The following is a 19,503-nucleotide window of genomic DNA, read 5'->3' as shown; positions in this document are numbered from 1 at the left end:
CGGCTATCACCTCATTATGTCCGGTCGTGATAGTCAAGTGGATTAAGGCGTCTTGTACATACCAGTTGCGCTGCTCCTGGGAGTATGGGTTCGAGTCACTTCTGGGGTGTGAGTTTTCAGTTGCATATTGTCCTGGGGACCATTCAGGCTTGTTCGCATTTGTGTTCCTCACGTGTGCCCCAAAGAATGAGGTGATTTGGTAAAATGCTATGCCCAAGATTACTATCCGAGTGCCGGCGGTGGGGTGGTTCAAATAGCCTCGGCTATCACCTCATTATGTCCGGTCGTGATAGTCAAGTGGATTAAGGCGTCTTGTACATACCAGTTGCGCTGCTCCTGGGAGTATGGGTTCGAGTCACTTCTGGGGTGTGAGTTTTCAGTTGCATATTGTCCTGGGGACCATTCAGGCTTGTTCGCATTTGTGTTCCTCACGTGTGCCCCAAAGAATGAGGTGATTTGGTAAAATGCTATGCCCAAGATTACTAACCGAGTGCCGGCGGTGGGGTGGTTCAAATAGCCTCGGCTATCACCTCATTATGTCCGGTCGTGATAGTCAAGTGGATTAAGGCGTCTTATACATACCAGTTGCGCTGCTCCTGGGAGTATGGGTTCGAGTCACTTCTGGGGTGTGAGTTTTCAGTTGCATATTGTCCTGGGGACCATTCAGGCTTGTTCGCATTTGTGTTCCTCACGTGTGCCCCAAAGAATGAGGTGATTTGGTAAAATGCTATGCCCAAGATTACTATCCGAGTGCCGGCGGTGGGGTGGTTCAAATAGCCTCGGCTATCACCTCATTATGTCCGGTCGTGATAGTCAAGTGGATTAAGGCGTCTTGTACATACCAGTTGCGCTGCTCCTGGGAGTATGGGTTCGAGTCACTTCTGGGGTGTGAGTTTTCAGTTGCATATTGTCCTGGGGACCATTCAGGCTTGTTCGCATTTGTGTTCCTCACGTGTGCCCCAAAGAATGAGGTGATTTGGTAAAATGCTATGCCCAAGATTACTATCCGAGTGCCGGCGGTGGGGTGGTTCAAATAGCCTCGGCTATCACCTCATTATGTCCGGTCGTGATAGTCAAGTGGATTAAGGCGTCTTGTACATACCAGTTGCGCTGCTCCTGGGAGTATGGGTTCGAGTCACTTCTGGGGTGTGAGTTTTCAGTTGCATATTGTCCTGGGGACCATTCAGGCTTGTTCGCATTTGTGTTCCTCACGTGTGCCCCAAAGAATGAGGTGATTTGGTAAAATGCTATGCCCAAGATTACTATCCGAGTGCCGGCGGTGGGGTGGTTCAAATAGCCTCGGCTATCACCTCATTATGTCCGGTCGTGATAGTCAAGTGGATTAAGGCGTCTTGTACATACCAGTTGCGCTGCTCCTGGGAGTATGGGTTCGAGTCACTTCTGGGGTGTGAGTTTTCAGTTGCATATTGTCCTGGGGACCATTCAGGCTTGTTCGCATTTGTGTTCCTCACGTGTGCCCCAAAGAATGAGGTGATTTGGTAAAATGCTATGCCCAAGATTACTATCCGAGTGCCGGCGGTGGGGTGGTTCAAATAGCCTCGGCTATCACCTCATTATGTCCGGTCGTGATAGTCAAGTGGATTAAGGCGTCTTGTACATACCAGTTGCGCTGCTCCTGGGAGTATGGGTTCGAGTCACTTCTGGGGTGTGAGTTTTCAGTTGCATATTGTCCTGGGGACCATTCAGGCTTGTTCGCATTTGTGTTCCTCACGTGTGCCCCAAAGAATGAGGTGATTTGGTAAAATGCTATGCCCAAGATTACTATCCGAGTGCCGGCGGTGGGGTGGTTCAAATAGCCTCGGCTATCACCTCATTATGTCCGGTCGTGATAGTCAAGTGGATTAAGGCGTCTTGTACATACCAGTTGCGCTGCTCCTGGGAGTATGGGTTCGAGTCACTTCTGGGGTGTGAGTTTTCAGTTGCATATTGTCCTGGGGACCATTCAGGCTTGTTCGCATTTGTGTTCCTCACGTGTGCCCCAAAGAATGAGGTGATTTGGTAAAATGCTATGCCCAAGATTACTATCCGAGTGCCGGCGGTGGGGTGGTTCAAATAGCCTCGGCTATCACCTCATTATGTCCGGTCGTGATAGTCAAGTGGATTAAGGCGTCTTGTACATACCAGTTGCGCTGCTCCTGGGAGTATGGGTTCGAGTCACTTCTGGGGTGTGAGTTTTCAGTTGCATATTGTCCTGGGGACCATTCAGGCTTGTTCGCATTTGTGTTCCTCACGTGTGCCCCAAAGAATGAGGTGATTTGGTAAAATGCTATGCCCAAGATTACTATCCGAGTGCCGGCGGTGGGGTGGTTCAAATAGCCTCGGCTATCACCTCATTATGTCCGGTCGTGATAGTCAAGTGGATTAAGGCGTCTTGTACATACCAGTTGCGCTGCTCCTGGGAGTATGGGTTCGAGTCACTTCTGGGGTGTGAGTTTTCAGTTGCATATTGTCCTGGGGACCATTCAGGCTTGTTCGCATATATATATATATATATATATGTATAAATCGTACCTAGTAGCCAGAACGCACTTCTCAGCCTACTATGCACGGCCCGATTTGCCTAATAAGCCAAGTTTTCATGAATTAATTGTTTTTCGGCAACCTAACCTACCTAACCTAACCTAACCTAACTTTTTCGGCTATCTAACCTAACCTAACCTATAAAGATAGGTTAGGTTCGGTCATATATCTACGTTAATTTTAACTCCAATAAAAAAAAAATTGACCTCATACTTAATGAAATGGGTAGCTTTATCATTTCATAAGAAAAAATTAGAGAAAATATATTAATTCAACTTGGCTTATTAGGCAAATCGGGCCTTGAATAGTAGGCTGAGAAGTGAGTTCTGGCTACTAGGTACGACATATATATATATATATATATATATATATATATATATATATATATATATATATATATATATGTTGTACCTAGTAGCCAGAACGCACTTCTCAGCCTACTATGCAAGGCCCGATTTGCCTAATAATCCAAGTTTTCATGAATTAGTTGTTTTTCGACTACCTAACCTACCTAACCTAACCTAACCTAACTTTTTCGGCTACCTAACCTAACCTAACCTATAGAGATAGGTTAGGTTAGGTTAGGTAGGGTTGGTTAGGTTCGGTCGTATATCTACGTTAATTTTAACTCCAATAAAAAAAAATTGACCTCATACTTAATAAAATGGGTAGCTTTATCATTTCGTAAGAAAAAAATTATAGAAAATATATTAATTCAGGAAAACTTGGCTTATTAGGCAAATCGGGCCTTGCATAGTAGGCTGAGAAGTGCGTTCTGGCTACTAGGTACGACATATATATATACATATATATATATATATATATATATATATATATATATATATATATATATATATATATATATATATATATATATATATATATATATATATATATATATATATATATATGCGAACAAGCCTGAATGGTCCCCAGGACTTGAGGTGATGTGGTAAAATGCTATGCCCAAGATTACCATCTGAGTTGCCGGCGGGGAAGTGGTTCAAATAGCTTCGGCTATCACTTCCTTTGTCCGGCCCTGATGGTCAAGCGGATTAAGGCGCCCTGTAGTTACCAGTTGCGTTGCTCCTGGGAGTATGGGTTCGAGTCACTTCTGGGGTGTGAGTTTTCAGTCATATATATATATATATATATATATATATATATATATATATATATATATATATATATATATATATATATATATATATATATATATATCAGCACTAATTCTGGCAAGGTCGCCAATGTTGGGGTTTACACTTACTCTCGGGTGATCAACAGTTTACTTTCAATGTCACTCACCGTAGCCCTGCGGGTCTTCACTCTATCCTCACGGCGCCACTGCACGCCAGGAGAGTATCCCAGTCAATCCCAACTGGCCTCTGATTGAGAAGGAGTGGGAACACAACTCGTTCACTTAACGGTCATGTGCCCGCCCCAACAATAGGGCTTTACTATTAACCACAAGGTCGCCGACTGGTGTTTTCGGTGTCCAGTAACACGTCAGTGGACTGGTTGAATTTGTGGTATCCTTGGCAAGGTCACACTCAATAGATCAGGATATCAGGCAGGTACTTACTTTTATCACTCTTTGCTTTCAAGTATAATATAGCCACAAGATAAATGGAAGGGATGATATAAACACAAAAGTATTTTTGTACTTTACTTAAAATTCATTCAGAGATGTCACCAGGTCATATCAATAAACAATCAACTGATCCAGGCGGGAGTCGGTCGTTCCCACGTATATTATGCACTCACTACGGTGGCAACACTCCCCCTCTCGTCAATGTCATGATCAGCTGAGCGCCCCCCTTTCCGCGCGAAAGTTTATTGCTTGTTTCTCTAGCGGCACACGCGCTGTTTCTTTAAGTTCTCAAAGATCACTAGAAGTTCGCACACTCGATATTTGCAACAATAGCACGTATTATTTCGCTACACTGTACTTGGGCTCAAACAATCGTTTCTATAATAAATGAGACAATAATTCACACTAATGGTTTTATACACTGCCCTTCATTTCAATGATATCTTATGAAGTATTTAACACTGGAGTTCTCAGTACTTCCTTTCGTGGGCGATAACACAATAAATCACTGCACTCGCAAATGGTTATTCAATGCACGAACATAGACATATATAATATAGATAAATCAGACATCAATAAATGGTAAATAAATAGTTACTGGGCACATAGCCTAACTTCCCAAATACTGGCATGATATTATATATAATTTCTCACTATATGTTCACATCAAAGTCTCATGAAAGACATTCTCAACACATTAAATTCCTCACTTATTGCGGGTGCCTGTACACACCAATAATAATATATATAAGTATCGTGAGTACTGTTGATAGTACTATTCAGCACACTGGTGCCAATTACTGTGACATTGGTGAGCCTTGCTCACGACATACAAAATCCTCAGGCTAAATAATATAGCCGAGTAATATAGCTGACTAAAGGGGAATTGGGAGGGAAACTAGAAACACCTACTTCCACCTATCCTCCGATGAGAATTGAGTTGTTGCTCCTGGTCCTCGTGTCGGGAACGCCCCCACACACACGTTGTCGTGTCCTCCAGGAACCCAATCGCTGTCCCACCGTTTAGCGCGTCGTCTCCGTGCCTTCTTCCCTGCAGGTCCGTGCTCCTTCTCGACTTCTTCTAGGGTTGGAGTCGGTCTCCTGGCCGTCAACTTCTCCCAGCTACGGCTGTCCGCCTACTTCTCGGCTGCAGTCGTCCAGATTCCCAAATAGTCCTCATCTTCCTCTGCTACCCAGTGGCTCTGGTCAGCCACTACGCCGTCACGAATGGGTGAACTGCCTCAGACGTCGACTACGTCACTGCACAGACTTCACTTCTTCTTGCACAGTACCTGTCCAGGAGCACTTGTTGCTCAATAACCGTCGATTCCCTCTCTGGTTCAACACATGAACTAAGGAAGACCTCACAGAGTACTGGCAGACTTCAGGTGACGCATAAATTCCACTGGAGCGGGAAAAAACTGTCAAACTGACAGGACCAAACGTCGCACGTCCAACCTCCTTGACGTGTCGTGTCTGACTGATGGCGCCAACGCGGCGCGCTGCCCGGACCCCCTTTCCTTCGTGACGTCACTTTCGCCACGGGAGGTTTTCATTGGCTCCCTGTGCCACATTGCTGTCGGTGACCAATCCGGTGTCACTGACGTCACACCGTTTTGGCGGGGAAACAGGAGAGCCAGCGCCATCTTGGCTTCTTAAAGGGCCTAAACCACAGGCCAAAATATCAGTGTTTCACAAATTTCTCGGCACTCCGAGCACACTCCTTCCTCCCACATATATCAAATTGATGCCTGCAACGTAGAAAACGCTTGGGTAAAGTGGACATGACTCTTACTGCAGGCGTGGGAGAAATATAAGGGGGGGAACACCGTCACAATGTCTATATATATATATATATATATATATATATATATATATATATATATATATATATATATATATATATATATATATATATATATATATATATATATATATATATATATATATATATATATATATATATATATATATATATATATATATATATTAGTATATTTTGGTAGCAGTCTTTCCTGTAGACATATATTATTAAATATGACCGAAAAAGTAAGATTAATAATTCTAACACGAATTTTCTCAATCTTTCGTACATTTCTTTTCACTGTTGGTGGTAATTCAAAAATCAATTCTCCAAAATTCTTTTTTATTTCCAGTCTGACGCGACACTTGAGCGCGTTTCGTAAAACTTATTACATTTTCAAAGACTTTAGTTAACACATACACAACTGAATAGAACTTACACATCTCCGATTTGTTTATATCTACATTTGAGTGAGGTGGATGGGGTGAGGTGGTATTAATAGCGTATTAATTTCATCAACACAAGACAGAACACGAAACAATGGGTATTGAATGGAAGTGATTGTAGAAAGCCTATTGGTCCATATTTTTTTATGCTTCTATATTGGAGCGGAGTCTTGAGGTGGGTAGAATATAGTTGTGCATTAGTTGGCTGTTGATTGCTGGTGTTGACTTTTTAATGTGTAGTGCCTCGCAAACGTCAAGCCGTCTGCTATCACTGTATCTATCGATGATTTCTGTGTTGTTTACAAGGATTTCTCTGGCGATGGTTTGGTTGCGGGAAGAGATTATATGTTCCTTAATGGAGCCCTGTTGCTTATGCATCGTTAAACGCCTAGAAAGAGATGTTGTTGTCTTGCCTATATAATGAGTTTTTTGGAGCTTACAATCCCCAAGAGGGCATTTGAAGGCATTGACGACGTTGGTCTCTTTTAAAGCGTTCTGCTTTGTGTCTGGAGAGTTTCTCATGAGTAGGCTGGCCGTTTTTCTGGTTTTATAGTAAATCGTCAGTTGTATCCTCTGATTTTTGTCTGTAGGGATAACGTTTCTATTAACAATATCTTTCAGGACCCTTTCCTCCGTTTTATGAGCTGTGGAAAAGAAGTTCCTGTAAAATAGTCTAATAGGGGGTATAGGTGTTGTGTTAGTTGTCTCTTCAGAGGTTGCATGGCGTTTCACTTTCCTTCTTATGATGTCTTCGATGAAACCTTTGAAGAAGCCGTTGTTGACTAGGACCTGCCTTACCCTACAGAGTTCTTCGTCGACTTGCTTCCATTCTGAGCTGTGTCTGAGAGCACGGTCGACATATGCGTTAACAACACTCCTCTTGTACCTGTCTGGGCAGTCGCTGTTGGCATTTAGGCACATTCCTATGTTCGTTTCCTTAGTGTAGACTGCAGTGTGGAAACCTCCGCTCTTTTCCATGACTGTTACATCTAGAAAGGGCAGCTTCCCATCCTTTTCCATCTCGTAAGTGAAACGCAGCACGGAACTCTGCTCAAACGCCTCCATCAGCTCCTGCAGATGTCTGACATCAGGTACCTGTGTAAAAATGTCGTCAACATACCTGCAGTATTTGGCCGGTTTCAAGTTCATGTCGACTAAGACTTTTTGCTCGATGGTACCCATGTAGAAGTTTGCAAACAGGACACCTAGGGTAGAACCCATGGCGACCCCATCTACACATGCACAACTATATTCTACCCACCTCAAGACTCCGCTCCAATATAGAAGCATCAAGAAATATGGACCAATAGGCTTTCTACAATCACTTCCATTCAATACCCATTGTTTCGTGTTCTGTCTTGTGTTGATGAAATTAATACCCTATTAATACCACCTCACCCCATCCACCTCACTCAAATGTAGATATAAACAAATCGGAGATGTGTAAGTTCTATTCAGTTGTGTATGTGTTAACTAAAGTCTTTGAAAATGTAATAAGTTTTACGAAACGCGCTCAAGTGTCGCGTCAGACTAGAAATAAAAATGAATTTTGGAGAATTGATTTTTGAATTACCACCAACAGTGAAAAGAAATGTACGAAAGATTGAGAAAATTCGTGTTAGAATTATTAATCTTACTTTTTCGGTCATATTTAATATATATATATATATATATATATATATATATATATATATATATATATATATATATATATATATATATATATATATATATATATATATATATATTGTTGGGGGTTTCACCTCTCTATTATTCTCTACCCTTACTCTGGGGTGAGCAATAGTTACGCTCAAGGTAACTCACCGTAGCCCTGCGGGTCTTCCCTCGATCCTCACGGCGCCACTGCACGCCAGGAGAGTCTCCCAGTCAATCTTAACGGCCTCTTATTAAGAAAGAGTGAGAACACGACTCGATCACATCGACCGTCGTGTGCCCTCCCCCAACAATAGGGCTCTACGGTTAATCACAAAGTCGCCAATTGGTGTTTAAGGTGGCCAATAACACCATCAGTGGACTGGTGTATTCAGTGGTAGCCTTGGCAAGGTCACACTCAAAGATCAGGAATCAGGCAGGTACTTATTGTTATCACTCTATGTTTACCAGTATAATATAGCCACAAGATCAATGGAGGGAATGATAAAAACCACTAAGATAGTTTTGTATTTTACTTAAAATGTATGAAAGATGTCACAAAGCCAAACAACAACAAATAAATCAGCAAATCCTGACGCGGCCGGAAGTTCCCACGAATAGTCCGCGATCATTAGGTGGCAACACCTCCCCCTCCTCATCAAGTGTCAAGAACAGCTGATCGCAATGGACTCTCCGCGCGAAATTTGCTTGTTTGCTAGATTCACGCGCGCGGTTTCTTTAAATTCTCCAATATTACTAGAAACTCGCACACTCGATATTGGCACAAATAAACCGAATTACTTAGTTACACTGTACTCAGGCTCAAACAGTCTTTTCTACAATCAATTCTACAATGATTCACTGTAATGGCTTCACATTGTTCTTCACTCAACAATATATTATGAACTATTAACACTGGAGTTTTCAGTACTTTCTCTCGTTGGCGATAACGCAATGATTCACTGTACTCACAAATGATTATTCACTGAATGAACATAGACATATATATGGTATATAAATCAATCATCAATACATGGAAAATAAATAGTTTCTGGGCACATAGCCTAACCTTCAAATACTGGCATAATATTATATATAATTTACCACTATATGTTCATATCAAAATCTATAGAAAGATATACACAACACAGTAAATTTATCACTGGTTCCTGGTGTCTGTACACACCAATAATCAACATGAATATTACAAGTACTCTTGATAGTACTGTCTAGTACACTGGTGCTTTACCGTGACATAGGTGAGACTTGCTCACGACATATAAAATCTTCAGGCTAGATAATATAGCCAAATAATATAGCTAACTAAAGGGGAATGGGGAGGGAACTAGAACCACCTACTTCACCCTATCCTCCGATGAGAGTCGAGATGTAGCTCCTGGTCCTCGTGTCGGGAACGCCCCCACACTACACGTCGTCGTGTCCTACCAGAGCCTCTCGTCGTCCCGCCGTTTAGCGCGTCGTCTCCGTGCCTCCTCACTGCAGGTCCGTCCTCCTCCTTGACTTCTTGAAGGTTGGAGTCGGTCTCCTGGCCGTCGTCTTCTCCCAGCAACGGCTGTCGCCTACGTCTCAGCTACAGTCGTTCGGCTTCCCCAAATAGTCCTCTCTTCCTCAGCTACCCAGTGGCTCTGTCAGCCACTACGCTGTCACGAACTGGTGAATTGCCACAGGCGTCAACATACGTCACTGCACGGCTTCACTGCTACTGGCACAGTACCTGACTGGAGCACTTGTTGCTCAAATAACCGTCAATTCCCTCTTCTGGTTCAACACATGAACTAGGGAAGACTTCTCAGAGTACTGGCGGACTTCAGATGACGCGTAAATCCACGGTAGTGGGAAACAGCTGTCCGACAGACAGGACCACTCGTCGCACGTCCGACCTCTATGACGTGTCGTGTCTGACTGCTGGCGCCAGCCCGGCGCGCTGGCCGGACCCCCTTCCTTCGTGACGTCACTTTCGCCACGGGAGGTTTTCATTGGCTCCCGGTGCCACATTGCTGTCGGTGACCAATCCGGTGCCACTGACGTCACACGGTTTTGGCGGGAGATCAGGGAAGCCAGCGCCATTTTGGCTCCCTAAAGGGCCTATACCACAGGCCAAAATATTACTATTTCACAAATTTCTCGGGTCTCCGAGAACACTTCACTCTCTCCCATATATCAAATTGTAGCCTGCAACGTAGAGAACGCTTGGGAAAAGTAGACATGACTCTTACTGCAGGCGTGGGAGAATTATAAGGGGGGGAACTCCGTCACAATATATATATATATATATATATATATATATATATATATATATATATATATATATATATATATATATATATATATATATATATATATATATATATATATATATATATATATATATATATATATATATATATGCAGAATAACCACATATGAAAAATAGAAAATGCTTAACACGTTTTCGGCTAATTCGCCTTCTTCAGAGCAAAGTAGAATGAAGATAAGATTGCTGATCAGACCTTTATATCCGCCTGTAATATATACAGGCGGATAATATATATTTATGTAATATACATTTATATGTAATATATATATTGTAATATATATTTATGTAATATATATTTGTTGGTCAGATCACCTGACCACCAAAAATAAGTGGAGGAAAGGAATTATAAGAAAGAAGGTAACTGCAGAAGGCCTATTGGCCCATACAAGGCAGCTCCTATTAATATCGCCAAGTGCCATACGTGTTAAATGATTGCTATATTGTTTTGACGTGCTATATTGAGGCTTAAATAGGGATCCAACTTGTACATACCGGGGCTCACATTAAGGCTGTTGTTACAATGTTTGATCAGAGCAGACTTGATCACGTTTCGTTCAACAAAATCCTTACTTTTAACAATACATTTTGCCCCTGTGAAGTCGATAGAATGATTGCATAAACTGGAATGTAAATACAATGCACTGGATTGCTGGGCTGTACGAATAGCATATGAATGCTGTTTTAAACGCGAGGAAAGAGATTGACCTGTCTGGCCGATGTAAACACATGCACACTCATTACAAGGGATGGAATACACACAACCTGCTACAGACGAGGGCGAGTTCTTAATTAACATGGACTTAACTGTATTATCATTTTTGAACACTAGATTAATATTAAGGTTCTTCAGGGATGGGGCAAGATTTACTAGACCCTCAGAGTATGGTAATACCAACGAATTTTTTCAGTTCTGGTTTCGACTTAGTAGTCTGTTTGTACATTCTGCCCAGGCGGATATAAAGGTCTGATCAGCAATCTTATCTTCATTCTACTTTGCTCTGATGAAGGCGAATTAGCCGAAAACGCGTTAAGCATTTTCTATTTTTCATATGTGGTTATTCTGCATACTTGGATCAGTGTTTTTGTGATAATTGTTGCATATATATATATATATATATATATATATATATATATATATATATATATATATATATATATATATATATATATATATATATATATATATATATATATATATATATATATATATATATATATATATATATGTATATGTCGTACCTAGTAGCCAGAACGCACTTCTCAGCCTACTATGCAAGGCCCGATTTGCCTAATAAGCCAAGTTTTCCTGAATTAATATATTTTCTTTAATTTTTTTCTTATAAAATGATAAAGCTACCCATTTCATTATGTATGAGCTCAATTTTTTGTTATTGGAGTTGAAATTAACGTAGATATATGACCGAACCTAACCAACCCTACCTAACCTAACCTAACCTATCTTTTTAGGTTAGGTTAGGTTAGGTAGCCGAAAAAGTTAGGTTAGGTTAGGTTAGGTAGGTTAGGTAGTCGAAGAACAATTAATTCATGAAAACTTGGCTTATTAGGCAAATCGGGCCTTGAATAGTAGGCGGAGAAGTGCATTCTGGCTACTAGGTACGACATATATATATATATATATATATATATATATATATATATATGTATATATATATATATATATATATATATATATATATATATATATATATATATATATATATATATATATATATATATATATATATATATATATATATAACTGAAAACTCACACCCCAGAAGTGACTCGAACCCATACTCCCAGGAGCAACGCAACTGGTATGTACAAGACGCCTTAATCCACTTGACCATCACGACCGGACAAAATGAGGTGATAGCCGAGGCTATTTGAACCACCCCACCGCCGGCACTCGGATAGTAATCTTGGGCATAGCATTTTACCAAATCACCTCATTCTTTGGGGCACACGTCCCAAAGAATGAGGTGATTTGGTAAAATGCTATGCCCAAGATTACTATCCGAGTGCCGGCGGTGGGGTGGTTCAAATAGCCTCGGCTATCACCTCATTTTGTCCGGTCATGATGGTCAAGTGGATTAAGGCGTCTTGTACATACCAGTTGCGTTGCTCCTGGGAGTATGGGTTCGAGTCACTTCTGGGGTGTGAGTTTTCAGTTGCATATTGTCCTGGGGACCATTCAGGCTTGTTCGCATTTGTGTTCCTCACGTGTGCCCCAAAGAATGAGGTGATTTGGTAAAATGCTATGCCCAAGATTACTATCCGAGTGCCGGCGGTGGGGTGGTTCAAATAGCCTCGGCTATCACCTCATTTTGTCCGGTCGTGATGGTCAAGTGGATTAAGGCGTCTTGTACATACTAGTTGCGTTGCTCCTGGGAGTATGGGTTCGAGTCACTTCTGGGGTGTGAGTTTTCAGTTGCATATTGTCCTGGGGACCATTCAGGCTTGTTCGCATTTGTGTTCCTCACGTGTGCACCAAAGAATGAGGTGATTTGGTAAAATGCTATGCCCAAGATTACTATCCGAGTGCCGGCGGTGGGGTGGTTCAAATAGCCTCGGCTATCACCTCATTTTGTCCGGTCGTGATGGTCAAGTGGATTAAGGCGTCTTGTACATACCAGTTGCGTTGCTCCTGGGAGTATGGGTTCGAGTCACTTCTGGGGTGTGAGTTTTCAGTTGCATATTGTCCTGGGGACCATTCAGGCTTGTTCGCATTTGTGTTCTTCACGTGTGCCCCAAAGAATGAGGTGATTTGGTAAAATGCTATGCCCAAGATTACTATCCGAGTGCCGGCGGTGGGGTGGTTCAAATAGCCTCGGCTATCAACTCATTTTGTCCGGTCGTGATGGTCAAGTGGATTAAGGCGTCTTGTACATACCTGTTGCGTTGCTCCTGGGAGTATGGGTTCGAGTCACTTCTGGGGTGTGAGTTTTCAGTTGCATATTGTCCTGGGGACCATTCAGGCTTGTTCGCATTTGTGTTCCTCACGTGTGCCCCAAAGAATGAGGTGATTTGGTAAAATGCTATGCCCAAGATTACTATCCGAGTGCCGGCGGTGGGGTGGTTCAAATAGCCTTGGCTATCACCTCATTTTGTTCGGTCGTGATGGTCAAGTGGATTAAGGCGTCTTGTACATACCAGTTGCGTTGCTCCTGGGAGTATGGGTTCGAGTCACTTCTGGGGTGTGAGTTTTCATTTATATATATATATATATATATATATATATATATATATATATATATATATATATATATATATATATATATATATATATATATATATATATATATATATATATATGTCGTACCTAGTAGCCAGAACTCACTTTTCAGCCTACAATGCAAGGCCCAATTTGCCTAATAAGCCAAGTTTTTATGAATTAATATATTTTCTCTAATTTTTTTCTTATGCAATGATAAAGCAACCTATTTAATTATGTAAGAGGTCAATTTTTTTTTATTGGAGTTAAAATTAACGTAGATATATGACCGAACCTAACCAACCCTACCTAACCTAACCTAACCTATCTTTATAGGTTAGGTTAGGTTAGGTAGCCGAAAAAGTTAGGTTAGGTTAGGTTAGGTAGGTTAGGTAGTCGAAAAGCAATTAATTCATGAAAACTTGGCTTATTAGGCAAATCGGGCCTTGCATAGTAGGCTCAGAAGTGAGTTCTGGCTACTAGGTACGACATATATATATATATATATATATATATATATATATATATATATATATATGTCGTACCTAGTAGCCAGAACTCACTTCTCAGCCTACTATTCAAGGCCCGATTTGCCTAATAAGCCTAGTTTTCCTGAATTAATATATTTACTATAATTTTTTTCTTATGAAATGATAAAGCAACCCTTTTCTCTATGTATGAGGTCAATTTTTTTTTATTGGAGTTAAAATTAACGTAGATATATGACCGAACCTAACCAACCCTACCTAACCTAACCTAACCTATATTTATAGGTAAGGTTAGGTTAGGTAGCCAAAAAAAGCTAGGTTAGGTTAGGTTTGGTAGGTTAGGTAGACGAAAAAACATTAATTCATGAAAACCTGGCTTATTAGGCAAATCGGGCCTTGCATAGTAGGCTGAGAAGTGCGTTCTGGCTATTAGGTACGACATATATATATATATATATATATATATATATATATATATATATATATGTCGTACCTAGTAGCCAGAACGCACTTCTCAGCCTACTATGCAAGGCCCAATTTGCCTAATAAGCCAAGTTTTCATGAATTAATGGTTTTTCGTCTACCTAACCTACCTAACCTAACCTAACCTAACGTTTTCGGCTACCTAACCTAACCTAACCTATAAAGATAGGTTAGGTTAGGTTAGGTAGGGTTGGTTAGGTTCGGTCATATATCTACGTTAATTTTAACTCCAATAAAAAAAAATTGACCTCATACATAATGAAATGGGTAGCTTTATCATGTCATAAGAAAAAAATTAGAGGAAATATATTAATTCAGGAAAACTTGGCTTATTAGGCAAATCGGGCCTTGCATAGTAGGCTGAGAAGTGCGTTCTGGCTACTAGGTACGACATATATATATATATATATATATATATATATATATATATATATATATATATATATATATATATATATATATATATATATATATATATATATATATATATATATATATATATAAATATGACCGAAAAAGTAAGATTAATAATTCTAACACGAATTTTCTCAATCTTTCGTACATTTCTTTTCACTGTTGGAGGTAAATCAAAAATCAATTCTCCAAAATTCATTTTTATTTCTAGTCTGACGCGACACGAGCGTGTTTCGTAAAACTTATTACATTTTCAAAGACTTTAGTTTACAAATACACAACTGAATAGAACTTACGCATCTCCGATTTTATATCTATATGTTAGTGAGGTGGATGGGGTGAGGTGGCATTAATAGGGTATTAATTTCATCAACACAAGACAGAACAAGAGGTGGCATTAATAGGGTATTAATTTCATCAACACAAGACAGAACACGAAACAATGGGTATTGAATAGAAGTGTTTGTAGAAAGCCTATTGGTCCATATTTCTTGATGCTTCTATATTGGAGCGGAGCCTTGAGGTGGGTATAATATAGTTGTGCATTAATTGACTGTTGATTGCTGGTGTTGACTTCTTCATGTGTAGTGCCTCGCAAACGTCAAGCCGCCTGCTATCGCTGTATCTATCAATGATTTCTATGTTGTTTACTAGGATTTCTAGTAAACAACTAGGAACAGATTAGAAAGAGACGTTGTTGTCTTGCCTATGTACTGAATTCTTTGGAGTTTACAGTCCCCAAGTGGGCATTTAAAGGCATAGGCTACGTTGATCTCCTTCAAAGCGTTCTACTTGGTGGTTGTGGAGTTTTTCATGAGTAGTTGGCCGTTTTTTTGGTTTTATAATAAATTATCAAATGAATTTTCTGACTTTTGTCTGTGGGGATGACGTTCCTATTAACAATATCTTTCAGGACCCTTTCCTCTGTTTTATGACCGTCGAAAAGAAATTCCTGTAAAATAGTCTAATAGGGGGTACAAGTGTTGTGTTGTTGACTCTTCAGAGATTGCATGGCGTTTCACCTTTCTTTTTATGATGTCTTCAACGAAACCGTTAGAGAAGCCGTTGTTGACTAGGACCTGCCTTACCCTACAGAGTTTTTCATCGACTTCTTTCCATCCTGAGTTGTGGCTGAGAGCACGGTCGAAGTAAGCGTTGACAACACTCCTCTTGTACCTGTCTGGGCAGTCACTATTGGCATTGAGGCACATTTCTATGTTTGTTCCCCTTGTGTAGACTGCAGTGTGGAAGCCTCCGCTCCTTTCAGTACATCCCTTTACATCCAGAAAGGGCAGATTCCCATTATTCTTCATCTCGTACGTGAAACTCAACACAGAATTCCATTCAAATGCCTCCTTCAGCTGCTGCAGACATATGGCATCAGGAATCATATAATCTCCTCTCACAACCAGACCATCACTAGAGAAATCTTAACAAACAACACAGAAATCATCGATAGGTACAGCGATAGCAGGCGGCTCGACATCTGCAAGGCACTGCACATCAAAAAGTTAACACCAGCAATCCACAGCTAATTAATGCACAACTATATTCCACCCACTTCAAGACTCCGAACCAATATAGAAGCATCAAGAGGAAGTATGGGCCATTAGGCCCTCTGCAGTTACTTCCATTCTTATGTTCTCATATCCAATTAATTCCCATATTTTCGTGTTTTGTCTTGTGTTTGTCACAAGTTTGTTCACCTCACACAAAACTGTTGCACCATATTACCTCACCCAAATGCGAATATAAGTATGACGGATTAGTGTGTTTACAGGTTACAGTTATGTGTGTAAACTAAAGTGTTTGAAAATGTAATAAGTTATTACGAAACGCGTTCAGGGGTCGCATCAGACTAGAAATAAAAATGAATTTTGGAGAATTGATTTTTTAATTACCATCGACAGTGAAAAGAAACTTAAGAAATATTGAGAAAATTCGTGTTAGAATTATTAATCTTACCTTTTCGGTCATATTTAATCTTACCATATTTCGGTCATATTCATATATATATATATATATATATATATATATATATATATATATATATATATATATATGTCGTACCTAGTAGCCAGAACTCACTTCTCAGCCTACTATTCAAGGCCCGATTTGCCTAATAAGCCAAGTTTTCCTGAATTAATATATTTACTATAATTTTTTTCTTATGAAATGATAAAGCAACCCTTTTCTCTATGTATGAGGTCAATTTTTTTTTATTGGAGTTAAAATTAACGTAGATATATGACCGAACCTAACCAACCCTACCTAACCTAACCTAACCTATATTTATAGGTAAGGTTAGGTTAGGTAGCCAAAAAAAGCTAGGTTAGGTTAGGTTAGGTAGACGAAAAAACATTAATTCATGAAAACTTGGCTTATTAGGCAAATCGGGCCTTGAATAGTAGGCTGAGAAGTGCGTTCTGGCTACTAGGTACGACATATATATATATATATATATATATATATATATATATATATATATATATATATATGTCGTACCTAGTAGCCAGAACGCACTTCTCAGCCTACTATGCAAGGCCTGATTTGCCTAATAAGCCAAGTTTTCATGGATTAATTGTTTTTCGACTACCTAACCTACCTAACCTAACCTAACCTAACTTTTTCGGCTACCTAACCTAACCTAACCTATAAAGATAGGTTAGGTTAGGTTAGGTAGGGTTGGTTAGGTTCGGTCATATATCTACGTTAATTTTAACTCCAATAAAAAAAAATTGACCTCATACATAATGAAATGGGTAGCTTTATCATTTCATAAGAAAAAAATTAGAGAAAATATATTAATTTAGGAAAACTTGGCTTATTAGGCAAATCTGGCCTTGCATAGTAGGCTGAGAAGTGCGTTCTGGCTACTAGGTACGACATATATATATATATATATATATATATATATATATATATATATATATATATATATATATATATATATATATATATATATATATATATATATATATATATATATTTATATATATATATATATATATATATATATATATATATATATATATATATATATATATATATATATATATATATATGTCGTACCTAGTAGCCAGAACTCACTTCTCAGCCTACTATTCAAGGCCCGATTTGCCTAATAAGCCAAGTTTTCCTGAATTAATATATTTACTATAATTTTTTTCTTATGAAATGATAAAGCAACCCTTTTCTCTATGTATGAGGTCAATTTTTTTTTATTGGAGTTAAAATTAACGTAGATATATGCCCGAACCTAACCAACCCTACCTAACCTAACCTAACCTATATTTATAGGTAAGGTTAGGTTAGGTAGCCAAAAAAAGCTAGGTTAGGTTAGGTTAGGTTGGTTAGGTAGACGAAAAAACATTAATTCATGAAAACTTGGCTTATTAGGCAAATCGCGCCTTGAATAGTAGGCTGAGAAGTGCGTTCTGGCTATTAGGTACGACATATATATATATATATATATATATATATATATATATATATATATATATATATGTATATATATATGTATATTATATATATATGGATATATATATATATATATATATAGTTATATATATACTTTATATATGTGTGTCTGACATTGTGAAACATTATTGCATAATATTAATCTCTTCTTTTCAGATCAGCTTCAAAACCTCGACGGCCATAAATTCCGAATTGTGTCAGTCCCTTACTTCCCTTACATGGACTACACACTGAATGATGAGGATCGTAGTGGCCAAGTAATACCAAGAGATTCACTTGATGTTCGGTTGATCAACACATTTGCAGCAGTAACTAATTTTACGTAAGAAAACCCTAGTATTTTCATGTTTTTGTTAATAACATACATATCCGGGATCATGATTTAATTTCAACGCCTTGGTTGCCTTCCTCGAGCTGTGTGAGAGAAGGGTCTCAGTTTCCCATTGCTGACTTGAAGGGCCATATTGCAGAGCATTTGCATGTGCATTAAAGTCAGCGAGCTACCCGCCTCCACCCACGGTATGCATGTACAAAGTCAATCTCCTCTTTTTCTGGACCGAAACCTAGCTAGTTTAGTCTCTTCTGAGAGCCCATGATACTGGTAGCATAATGATGCCAAGTGGGTTATTGGGTGTTTAGTTAATTAGTAGATAGACACACCATATCACTAGACATTGTCCATCTTGAAAGGCTGCTAATTGGAGTTTTCTGCCTAAGGCAATACGGAAAGATTAAGTTCAGGTCAAGTTCAATGGTCAAAATGGGGATCGGTGACGTACAATTATGTCATGACCCACGTCACCACATATGAACCTATTGCGATCAATTATGCCTAGACGCCTGTCGAGTTACCTTTCACTGATTGGCCAATCCCAGAGACAACAGCTGAAGCTGACTAGTATGTGCTTGTATTCCTGATCAAGTATTCCGGCAAAGGCCCACAATGACAGGTGTGAGTGCGCTGTCTCTTAGTGGTCAGCGCTCACCAGTTACCAAACACAGCATTAAGCTCCCCGTTGTCATCACCTTAATATAGCACACTCATCCGACGTGAATGTCTCGTGGGTGGTCG

General features: G+C 39.6%; 1 pseudogene; it reads left to right on the top strand.

Moving 5' to 3' along the window:
* The window catches only part of LOC123759260 (glutamate receptor ionotropic, delta-2-like), a 191,962-nt pseudogene that overhangs the window by 39,086 nt on the left and 133,373 nt on the right, over positions 1–19,503 (top strand).

The sequence above is a fragment of the Procambarus clarkii genome, chromosome 32 (genome assembly GCF_040958095.1).
Source record: "Procambarus clarkii isolate CNS0578487 chromosome 32, FALCON_Pclarkii_2.0, whole genome shotgun sequence".
NCBI lineage: Eukaryota > Metazoa > Arthropoda > Malacostraca > Decapoda > Cambaridae > Procambarus > Procambarus clarkii.
This window is presented reverse-complemented; position numbering and strand designations above follow the sequence as displayed.